The sequence below is a fragment of the Metopolophium dirhodum genome, chromosome 4 (assembly GCF_019925205.1).
Source record: "Metopolophium dirhodum isolate CAU chromosome 4, ASM1992520v1, whole genome shotgun sequence".
Taxonomy (NCBI): Eukaryota; Metazoa; Arthropoda; class Insecta; order Hemiptera; family Aphididae; genus Metopolophium; species Metopolophium dirhodum.
This window is the reverse complement of record NC_083563.1, coordinates 33,115,490-33,128,481: the sequence shown is the minus strand read 5'-3', so window position 1 is coordinate 33,128,481 and position 12,992 is coordinate 33,115,490. Positions and strand designations below refer to the sequence as shown.

The 12,992-nt window shown below is 26.3% G+C and overlaps 1 protein-coding gene across 3 annotated transcripts in view; it reads right to left on the bottom strand.

Moving 5' to 3' along the window:
- Nucleotides 1-12,992, bottom strand: part of LOC132943924 (prolyl endopeptidase FAP-like) — a 282,440-nt gene that overhangs the window by 200,269 nt on the left and 69,179 nt on the right. The gene's annotated exons all lie outside the window — the stretch shown is intronic.

Here is a 12,992-nt window from a genome sequence, read left to right as displayed (position 1 = left end):
AACAGCGTTGTTATAGGCACGCGCGGTGCAGCAGCCGTCGTACGTTTCCCCAAGACCACTTGATAACGCTATGAGCCATCGGCGAAGTTTTCGATCCGACGGAATCCGCACGTAAATCTCTGTTTCCACCGAACGGATTATACTATATTATCGACCGGTATTCGCATGTACTCGTCTTCTGCGTGTTTATAGCTGTGCAGTATGGTACACACCGCCACCACCAGGACAGAAGCCGGCAAAAGTACCATACCCCCTTCAAAACGCGATCGCACAAAATGTGCAAATAATATAATATTATATGTGCATTTATACATATGTATATTGGTAGAAATAATAATGTATAAAACAGAAATACATGGTCTTGTTTTTATTGGTGTAAAAAATATTCGAACATAAATTATTATATCTGAAGCATGTTAGGTTTACCATAAATTTATCAATACATATAAATGAGCGTTGTAGTGCATGCAGTGCCAACACTGTGTTGAAGATAACATTTGGAGGGATCTTAATTTAGAAGTACGTGGTTTTAGTAATTTAAGGATTACCATGAGAAAAACCAATCATAAATACATTGAAAGATAAAATTAATTAATACGTTTAAAAATTTCACTAAAAAATTAAAATATCAAAAAAATTACATATACCTTTAGTTGTTATGCATGCAATACAAAAATATAATTTCTTAAATATGTAATAATATAATAGGATATGTAAGAATATGATATTTAGTGATATACCTACCTAATGTATTATTATTTTATGTAATACTTACTAGGTGAATAACTGTTTATAAGTTTATAACATATTTCAACATCCAGTAGACGATTCAAGTTTATAATGTTTTTGAGCAAAATTGCATGTATATAATACGTACTCCTCAACACAAAGTTCCCGTAAAGTTCTAATTTCAAATATAGTTTGATGATTATCTTTTGTTTAATACGCTTTCGTGATTACCTATTCATTTAAGTATGACAAAAATATTTATATTGTACAAAGGTCAATGATTATAAACTAAAATGAAATAAAATAAAATAATTTTAGAGGTGAATAATAATTATGAAGTAAAAGTATATTAAATTGAATTAATATAATTTTTGTATCGCTTATTATTAAATTAAGAATAAAATATAAGATATTTAAGGTATGTTGTACAAAATAATATTTTTTATGTATATATACTTATGTCTTATATGTAAGTACTTAACTTGTAATATATTTATATTAAATACATTTTTATATAATATAAATTTTGCATGCACAATTAAATTAAGTCTGCCTACATTTAAATTAAATTATATACAAACACACACAATGATTGACAGTTTGTTGGACGATTAATGTAAATCAATTGAATTTTAACGAAACCATGTAAAAAATAAATAACTTTAAGACATAATGTGGGTGAACTTCCAATATTTTGAAGGCACATCAATCAATTTTATTTAAATTAATATTAGATTTTAAAAGAAATCAAGAACAAAATATTAGTAGTTAAGTTTTTTTTTTTTGTTATTTTTAAACCAAAAATAATTTATCAAAGTCCCAAAAACATGGTCATTTTTTTTCTTGCAGAATTTAATAGATAAGAGGCCAAAACGAGCGATCGTTTGGAAGTCACTTGATGTTTGAAATCCGAAAATTGCATCACGAAGCTTGAGCATTCCGCGAAACTTGCCAAAGTGATTATAAGGGTACAGATTCGGGTAAACAGTCCACTTTCTAATTCTCTTGCAAAATATACTTAGTCAAATAAAACAAGATTAGCAGTAAACATGATTTGTAAAAACAAATTGCAATGTTTGTAACAAAATACATAGAACAAATATAATAATTATCAAACTTATTCAACCTTTAAACATCAATTAGGGTACTATATCCTCTGTAATGTTAATTTCGAGTAAAAATACACCTAACGTGGCACACATTCAGAAAATAAAATATACGTCCTTAACATACACATATATAAGTGAGAATATATCAAAAATACATTTAATTCAATCAGAATAATCAAATTCTATTTCCATTCTATCGAAAACTGCATAGTAAATTTACTTTTATATTATTATAGGTGCCGTTTAACTTTTCAGTAACTACTATCCAATTCAATAAAAAATAGTTTCGCTTCAGATTAGTGGTATCTACCATTGCGTGGGTGGCAAAGGAGAGACATTTTTAAAGTAATTTATTTTAACGTTAATTTTTTTTATTATATAGGTATACTATATAAATATTTAAAAATAATTTACTTAAGTTCAACAAAATATCTATATTTAAACCCCACCAGTAAATGTTTTATTTATTATTTAATATTTATGATTATACAGTGTTTTTCTAGTAAACTGAATTGTGTAACTTAGAAAATACTTGGAAATTTAAATTTTTTTTATGATTAAGAACTTACTATTTACTATTTAGTATTTCATTAGTTTCTATAATTATTAATATTATATTACTTTCTTGATTTTTAATCAAGTAAGTATGGTGATTGAAATAAAAAAGTCTGAATTTTGAAAACTTCGAAAATTCGTGTTAAATAGGAAAATAATAAAAATATAACCCAGTAATGATGATTAGGTGGTTAATTTAGAGCTTCAATATAAAATATTAATGAGAAATATTTGATATCACACCCACGCAGTATAACGATTTGAATCCATAAAAACGTCGGCGTGAACAGTCCCAAAATATCTGTTTTTTTAACTTTTCTCCTAAACTATGATAGCTAGAAAGTTGGTTGATAACTCATTAAAAAATGATTATCAAGTTCATACGAAATGTGAAATAAAAATTTTTAAATAAATTTTTTTAAATTTTTATAGTTAAAAAAGGTGGATAAGTGGATGTCGCTCTGCTGTACGGTAGGTTACAAGTGGGTCACTGTAATGGATGGTGTTAAATTTGAATTCAATGATATAATATCATTGTATAAGAAAAACGATTCTGAGCGAAAACGGTCAGTCACCCTATGATATTACCAAGTATATTTGATGATATTATTGTGAATAAAGTAATTTATATATAACCTATTAACGTGGAGCCTTGTTTTAAATTTTCAATCCTTAGCCATAAAAGTTAAACATTTTATAAATTTTTAACCACAAAATAATTAATAAATTATAAATTTGATAAATGTTGTCAAAATTTGAACTTTAAATGCTTATAAAAAAAAATTGTGCAAATGTATTTTTAATATTTTTCAACTGCTATTAAAACGATAAATCAGGAGTCTAATATTAAATTTTCACGCTTTTTTACCCAACAAATAAAAATTTATTGATATTTATAGAAAAAAAAACTAAAAAAATTGAAAACTGACAATGTCCGTAAACAGCTCAAATAGAGTCAAAATATTTTCAAAATTGTATGGTGTATAGAAAATGCTAATATAAACATTCAGTGAAATTTTCAAGTATCTACAGTCATTCGTTTTTTAATTACAATAAAATAAAAAAATCGTTACATGAGAAATCGAGTAAATATCAAATGTTGTAAAAATATAAATTTCAGACGCTCATAAAAATTTAATTTAAGTTTCTTCTAGACATTTTTTTTTTGATAAAGGTAGACAAACTTATGAGTAATCTTATATTACATTTTCAAATCTTAGATTTAAAAAGAAAAATTTTTATGAATTCTCATCAAAATAATTTGCTATTTTTCGTGATTTTTCCGTATTTTGTCAAAATTTGAACTTTAAATGCTTATAATTAAAAACTGTGACTAAGGATTTTTAATTTTTTTCATCTGCCTTTGAAACAATAAACTAGGAGCCTTCTATTAAATTTTCAAGCTTTTTTACTCAATAGATAAAATTTTATTGATATTTATAGAAAAAAAAAACTAAAAAAATTGAAAACTGACAATGGCTGTAAACAGCTCAAAAAGAGTCAAAATATTTGGAAAATTTTATGGTGTATAGAAAATGCTAATATAAACAACCAGTGAAAATTTCATGCATCTACGGTCATTTGTTTTAGAGTTACACCAATAACCAAAATCGATTTTGTTAAAAATCGATTTTGCGTAAAAATTCCCGTTTTTCCTTAATTTTTCTTTTGTTTTTCACATCGCTTTTGAAAACTACTGGGAAATTAAAATTTTGACCTCCCCAATGCACCAACGATATTCACTTTCCCATCGAACAAGATACTGAAGTCGAAAATCGAAGCATTATTTCGACTACTTATCGTGTACACAGACACAAAAATAAAAAAATAAAAAAAAAAATAAAAAAAAAAAAAAATAAAAAAAAAAACACACATCATTGTAAAATCAATACATTCATCGTTTCACTCAGAATCTAAAAAGAGTTATTTTTTGCTAGATTTTCATTTAGCTAGGTATATTTCCGAAACTAGAGAACGGTTTTTGTTGTTTGGGGTCTTGATGGATTAACATTGGCTAGGAGAAATTCAGTGAAGATTTTCAGAACTTTATCTTCAATCTTTAATTTATTACAAAGCTGTAAAACTGAAAAACATAAAAAAACGCCTAATAAAATGTATTCTTCAAAATCTTCACTGCACTTCTCCTAGCCAATGTGAATCCAACAAGAACACAAACAACAAAATCTGCTCCCCGGTTTTGGAGATCTATCTCACTAAATAAAAATGAATTTTTGCATGGGGCTGTTCACACTGACATTTTTCTGGATTCAAATAATTGTTATACCGTTTGGGTGTGATAACAGTTAATAAATTTCTAAAAATTAAAAATCAAGAAAGTTTTCTCTGACCTGGCAAGTGTTTTTTTTTTTTTACATATTAAAAAAATTAATCAAACAGTTCTTTGTATTTTCTTATAAGCTATTACCTTTTTTTATGATAAAATGTTGCATGGAATGATTTTTATTAACTTGGTGTGTATTTCCTTTGATACACCACAATTAAATGTAGAAACATAATAACAGCTTATTGTATTTCCCCTAACTATACTGTCCTTTACACTATTAATTTCATACGATTGTCAGTTCAATAAAATTATTATTTTTTTGATTCGTATAGTACAATCGAATAAAGACGATTCTCAGTACGATACTAGGTAAAACAGTTCAGATGAGGTGTTTAAACTGTGCGTCACAGCCTTTGACAATGTGAGTATTTGTCAGTGAAGCTGTGGCACAGTAGAGGAAAAAAAACGACGATGACGACGGTTAATTTATTATTTTATTATAAACATAAGACATTTAATTTCAACTGTCTATTAAATTTGTTGTCTTCATATTATAATCGATATATTTATAATATGTCTATATTATTATAAATAATTTCACATTAAAGCGTTTACTTTCGATGTACCTACTAAATAATTTGAGAGCCACCATAATATCTAGAAGAGATGAAGGAACCGTGGAATAAAAAAGCTTAATTATACCTCTGCTTGGAGTCTTTAATTTACGGAGGGCTACAGCTGTAGGTTACTTTTCAAAGACTGTCAATGTTCGAATGTCGTCAATAATGAGCTAGAAACACATTCGCGCCATTATTATTAAATTTGTTTCATTCTGTTGTCGTCCTCGCTGTTGTCCAATAATTTAAATCAGATTACGATCGTCCTATACCTCTATGTCATTTCTCAAAACGTACCGCCCTAAGTATCACATTACCACCCACACGTATTACATACGAAGGACGCACCGAAAACTATATGGAAAGAAACACGATTTCCACACGTCCCGAGGGAAGTTACCCGAGTTCTGAGCAATGGGCGTTGTTGACGTATTGAACTATACTATCAGTACAATATATAATAAAATAATATCTCTGAAAGCATTACAAAATCAATACAGCCCAACGCAGCAAGGACTTAAGAAATTTTAAATTAATTAAATTTTTCTCAAAAATGTCTTGTGTAATTTATATACAGAACATAAATTGAATAGCCTATTTAATTACAAAGTTGATTTTTGTTTAATACGTTTATGTTTAATATGTATGACAGATGTCAAATTATAATATGTATTAGGGTTGAATCAATACAAGTTATCTATAAGTACTAAATTGGATATATTTTAATTAATTTAAACTGCAGTTAAACATAAATACAAAAAAAAAACACGTAAAATAGTAAAATGTGCAGAACGTAATAATGTTATCTGGTATATTAGTATTCATTTTAAAACTAAATATGATATACGAATGTATAATATTATAATATATTTTATTGATTAAAGTTATAATAACTATGTAATTTAAATATGTTTTTCAAATTGATTCAAATTTCTCATAAATATCAAATTATAGTAGTAGGTAATTAATAGTACTTATCAACAGACATAATATAATATTTTAACGAGTTAAAAAAAAAAACTAAATAATCTTCTTTCTTTAACACATATATATATTATATTATGAAAGATATTATTTAACAAGCACCTCTTAACATTGTAATAATCTGCTTGAAAATAAATTCTAGAAAAATAATAAATTGTACTTCGTTATTTTGTGAAAAATATAATTTACATAATTTTCATTTCAATGTAACAGTTTAAAGGTTTTAAAAATTCAATACAACATTAAAGAAGTATATAATTTACAACACAAATATAATTATTCATTATTTTTTTAGATCTCTGTGAAAATTATGAAACGACAAAGGATGATGGTCCAAGCAGATAATATCGGCCACACTTGTGCGCAGTGAATAAACAGCTGCTGGCGCCAGGCATATTATTATTATTATTATTATTATTAAAGTTGTTTAATGCTTCAAAAGTCAATTGGTATTGTATGGCGAGAAGAGGTTAAGAAAATAAAGATAAAGCTATTCACTGAAGGACCCGTACGTGATTTGAAATAAAAAATAACGGAACAAAAATATTTCTTCAAATAATAATCCGAAAATCCCGTTGACGTTTAGAATTTATGTCTAGTTGAACAAACTATACGAGTAACGTATAATAATAATACACAGACCGTCTGCGTTACAGACATACATTGTGCGCAAGTTTTTTCATTCATTTTCGGCAGCTCATTTCTCTGTTGTCTGATATATCCCCATAGCGCACATAGACGATTTTGCATGTAATTTATGTTTATGACTTCCCAGGGTCTTGGCCACCGTTCAATTTCGATACACGAATGATTTTTTTATTACACGATGTTCGATAGGGGCCGAATTCTGAGAACAGTGCAACGGCAGCGGCAGCGTCGGTTATCGTCGAAAAAGACGTTAAAGATAAACACATCTATTCATAAGTTTGGAACTGTGTGAGGGCTTCGACAGGTAGGGAAGGACTGTGTGGGAGGCTAAAGGAGTAAGGACATAATATAATATTACTCGGATACCACGACTGTGAACAGTGACTTCTTGTAAGGAAAAAAAATGAACAATGTGGCTCGAGCAGCAATATGCAGTAGAATATTGTTGTGAAGATCAAAGTTTCCATAAAAGTTTTATACTAAATTCAACCAGATAGTATCACGAAACGAACAGTTTTTTTTTTTTTGGAAAAAACTTTCTCCTTATGTTAGGACCACCGATACTTCAAATCTAAATGTAGGTAGGTATATCATTCCTAAGCAAATGTGTTTTGAAATATGACTTATCTATTATTTTCGTTAATTGTTCATACTGTCATAATAATAATATTACTAATTATTTTTAAGAACAACTTACCTAATTGATAAAATGTGTGTATTTCTACAGAAATTATTTTGTTATTCCATTCATAAATAATATTATTTATATCCTAATACAATATAATAAACGAAATTATTTAAAATAATTAATATAATGTGTAAGTGTTGTTAGTCTTATATTATATATGGTCCATATCAGATGATAAATAGCAAACTAAGAAATAGCAAATTTCATAAAAATATATAATATTTACATTTACAAATTTGGATATATTTTATAGGTTATACCCTTATTTATTGAATGACATTATTTTTTTTTATCTAAATTGGTTTACTCATGAAGAGTCTCACATAAAAAGACTAGTCACGTTTTCAAGTGTTCAAATAATGGATTTAAGCAAAAAATTGTACAGCAATAATAGTATCTAAAGTGAATATATTTAGTTTTAATTCAATTAAAAAAACGAATATGATATAATATACGATATTACTGGGAAAACAAAACGTCTGTGTATTTAATTATTAATAATGTTTGTTCCAGATTATAGACCTAATTCTAGGTTATAATTTATACATCATTAAAATAAATCAATTATATTGTTTACATGACATCACAATTACATTCTGAAATATTGTTTATTCAATAATCAATTTATAATACGTTTCGTAATTATTAAGTAACTGAATAATGTATCATTTACAGATAATTAAAAACTAATTTATACATGTAATAACTATTTTGAATGTCCATCAATGTCCAAATTTAGACACATGATTTTTATTATTTATGAATAAGAATAAATTATGGAATAAATTTGTTCTATATTCAGCATGAAAATAAAATGTTAAAGGAATCATTTAATTATTTAACACTATAATGCAGGTAGAATTTTCAAAGGTAAAGACAAATAAAGATGTTAGACGATAAATTATAAATTTATCTCAATTGTGTAGGTAGTGATGATTTACAATGAACATGGAAAAACTAATATGAAAAAGAATATAATATGTGCTGCTGTAAGACATAATAAATAATATGACATTTATTGAAAAATAAAACGAAATATAAAGGTACAGAGTTGTCTTGGCCACCTTTTTTTTATTTAAAGAAAAACAAAATATAAGTATAGAGAATGGTGGACTACAGTGGAAACAAGGTGGAAAGTATTAAATTAAAAAAATTGTTTTAAAATGCAAGATCAAAAATCTGTAAAGTAAGATCCATGCAATGATTATGACAAGTGTGATATTTTTTTATTAACACCTTCTATAACTGTTGAAAACTTAACAGTAGGTAATGTTTTATAAAATTAATACTATTGTTTTCCGTGTTAAATCATTTGACCAATAATATCAATCACATTATTCTATTGCGTTAAAAAGCTAAACAATATTAATTATTCGGGGCACGGCAGAAACCTACGGGTGCCCCATTAGAAATTCTGCCAAACACAACACACACGTGTACCAACCTACCCAATATAAAAAACCTATAGTGCCCTCCCCACACCCAATGGCCTATGTTGCCGCGGGTTACCCAATAAAAAAAAAAAAAAATATTAATTATTATAGCCCAATAACAACCTACAACTATCTAAAATAATTTAACATAACTAAGAAGTAAATGTAAATATGTATACTAAATTAATATAATTAATTAGCTAGTACATACATTCGTTAAGCTATAACGGTTGTCAGTAAATATGAAAAATCTATGATAATAATTATGTAAGTATACTCTTGTATTTTAATAATAAAAAAAAAAATTACAAAACTAAAAAAAATTATACATTTTCAATTTCTTATTAAGTAGAAAATATTTATGAAAATTCTTATGAATAAGAATTTTAAACGTGTAGTTAATTAGTTATAGGTATTTTAAGGTGATTCGAGCGTTATACAGTACAACTTGTACTAGACAAATATTGTATAAGGTATAGATTAGTAAGGGTACCCCAATGCAACAACTCTCCGATCATCAAAACTTAAAATACCTACTTACCTATAACCAATTGATGAAACAAAACAATTAAAAAAATTAGTTATTACGATAAAAAATATAATATTTTCAAAGTCATTAGGTAATACTTTTTGAAATTATCAGTGTTTACCTATTGTTAAAATAATCGCGAAATCTATAGGTACTAGGTACGTACATAAAATAGCAAACAAACTTAAGAGAATAATTAATATTAATGTAATGTTACCATGTACAAGTCGGTTACCATAAGGAAACCTAAAATTAAATGCAAATCAGTATTTTTATGGTTAGCAATGAAACATTAAATAAATAGGTCAATAAGATGGATAACATTGTGACCGACGTATATTTGCTACATAACTAGAATAAAAGTTTTTGAATAGTCTAGTTGTGTAAAATAAAAATCAAAAAATATCGAATGTGCAAAATAAACTATGTTACCGATCAGTGTTCTTATTTTTTAAAACAATAATTTTAACTAGGTAGGATTAGTATTTACAGTTTCTATTGTTATATATTCATAAACGAGAATATAAAGTATTATATATAAACAAAAAGTAACTTAAAAAAAACTAAAATGCAACATGATATGCGTTATATACCATTATTTTAAGTAAAACAAACTAAAACTCAAATTAAAGAGAACTTGTAGTTTAAAATTAAGCATGGCGAAAAACAGAAATAGTTCTCAATATGTAAAATTAAATTAAAAATAATTCGATCTCTGTTGTCTTACAAATTGAACGAGAGAAACTTTTTGCGTGGCATTAAATTTGGCACCGATTATGGAGGATCAAAAACTTTTTAAAGCGTCGGTTAACTGCTTTTAATTAATACGAACTATTTCGATGATCCAAGACGTGAAATTCAGTATTCAGCTGAATATGTACTAATATCAACTACCTTACACTAAAATATACTATAATATTTATTTTTTAAATAAATTGTTAGAAGTATTTTATGATGTATTATTTTTTTTTTAAATAGTTTGAATTCGCGCGTCTCAATGCCCATTATTCTATTGTGTAGCGCTTAATTCCCAATTCTTATCATGACGTGACTTAATGCTATCTTTTTGTAGTCTTATGAAAGGCGTTTCTACTTAGTGAACGCAATATAATATAAATAAAAGCTATATAATACAGATTTTTTATAACATGTTATATTAAATACCTAGTCTAAATATCTCAATAAGCTATTTTAGAACAATACACGTATAGCTTCTTTTTGTAATGAGAAAAATAAATTCTCCAATAATAATTTATCTGCATTTAACAGTATTATATACCATCGCAAAAACACCGACAGTTAATTTATTAAACAATCAGTTTAAAATAAATGTTTTCTCTACAAGCATAGACAGCATTTTTACACAAACAAACAAAAGTGGGTAAGTGAATGTCGCTCTGCTGTACAGTAGGTTACAAGTGGGTCGCTGTAATGGATGGTGTTAAGTTTTTAATTCAATGATATAATATCATTGTATAAGAAAAACGATTCTGAGCGAAAACGGTCAGTCAGCCAATGATATTACTAAGTATATTTGATGATATAAAAGTAATTCATATAATATTTACCTATTTACGTGAAACCTTGTATTACATTTTCAATCCTTAGCTATAAAAGTTGAACTTTTTATAAATTTTTAACTACAAAATAATTATTAAATTTTAAATTTTAAATTTGATACATTTTGTCAAAATTTAAACTTTAAATGCTTATAAAAAAAAAAAAAATTGTGCCTATGTATTTTTAATATTTTTCAACTGCTATTGCAACAATATATCAGGAGCCTTGCATTAAATTTTCCCGCTTTTTTACCCAACAAATACAATTTTATTGATATTTGTAGAAAAAAAAAAGAAAAAAATTGAAAACTGACAATGTTCGTAAATAGCCTAAAAAGAGTCAAAACATTTTCAAAATGTTATGGTGTATAGAAAATGAAAATATAAACATTCAGTAAAATGTTCATGTATCTACAGTTATTCTTTTTTGAAGAACAATAAAATAACAAAACCACCACATGAGAAATCAAGTGAATATCCAATATTGTAGAAATATGAATTTCAAACACTCATAAAAATTTAATTTGATTTGCTCGTAGACATTTTTTTTTTGATAAAGGTAGAAAAACCTATGAGGAATCTTGTATTACATTTTCAAATCTTAGATTAAAAAAGAAACATTTTTATGAATTCTCAACTCAAAATAACAAGCTAATTCTCGGATTTTCCGCATTTTATCAAGATTTGAACTTTAAATGCTTATAAATAAAAACTGTGACTAAGGATTTTCAATATTTTTCAAATGTCATTGTAACAATATAGTAGGAGCCTTGTATTCAATTTTCAAGCTTTTTTACCCAACATATAAAGTTTTATTGACATTCATGGAAATAAAGACTAATAAAATTGGAAACAAAAAATGTTCCTAAACAGTTAAAAACAAATCAAAATATTTTGAAAATTGTATTGTGTATTTAAATACAAATATAAACGACCAGTGAAAATGTTATGTATTTATGTTCATTTGTTTTAAAGTTACACCAAAAACCAAAATCGATTTTGTGGAAAACCGATTTTGCGTAAAAATTCCCGTTTTTTCTTAATTTTCTTAATATTAATTTAATATGTTGTTTTTCCCGGCGCTTTTGAAAACTATTGGGAATTTTAAAATTTGACCTCTTCAATCAAACAAGATACTGAAGTTGAAAATCGAAGCATTATTTCAACTACTTATCTTGTACACAGACACAAAAATTAAAAAATTAAAACAAACCACACACATCATTGTAAAAACAATACATTCATAGTTTTCAGCACCAATTAGAATCAAAAAAACAAAGTATATCAGGTATATTTTGCTTTTTATTAATTTTCTGTATAAATATTAAACAACTAAATCAATTTTAGTTTGTAATCGATTTGTTAATATAATTTTCGATGGTTAAATGTATTTGAAACGTTTTATACTATTTAAACCACAAACAATATATATCTACATTTTATACTATACATAACGACATTATTACCTCCATAATATAAGTATCGTTTATTTTTTAATTTGAATTATCAAGACAGTTTAAACATAAAATAATCTCATTAAATTACAAAAAAAAAAAAATTTATACTCATGTTGTTGGGAGGCCTTTACATACGGGATAATCTGTCATTTATTTTTATTTTATTTTATTTTATTTATTTTCATCAATTGTTCTTATTGTTCATGTATTGAAACAGATTGAATAAATACGCTTTAATAACAAAAAAAAAAAAAAATTACAAAATGCACGATGGAGAAAAAATTGGTTTATAAGACGTCACTATAATCCTTTACGTTCAGTCAACTCAAAACAACGCCATACCAATGTATGACTCGTACGACTCGTAGAAAAGGCAAATAAAAAATCTAAAACGTTTCGA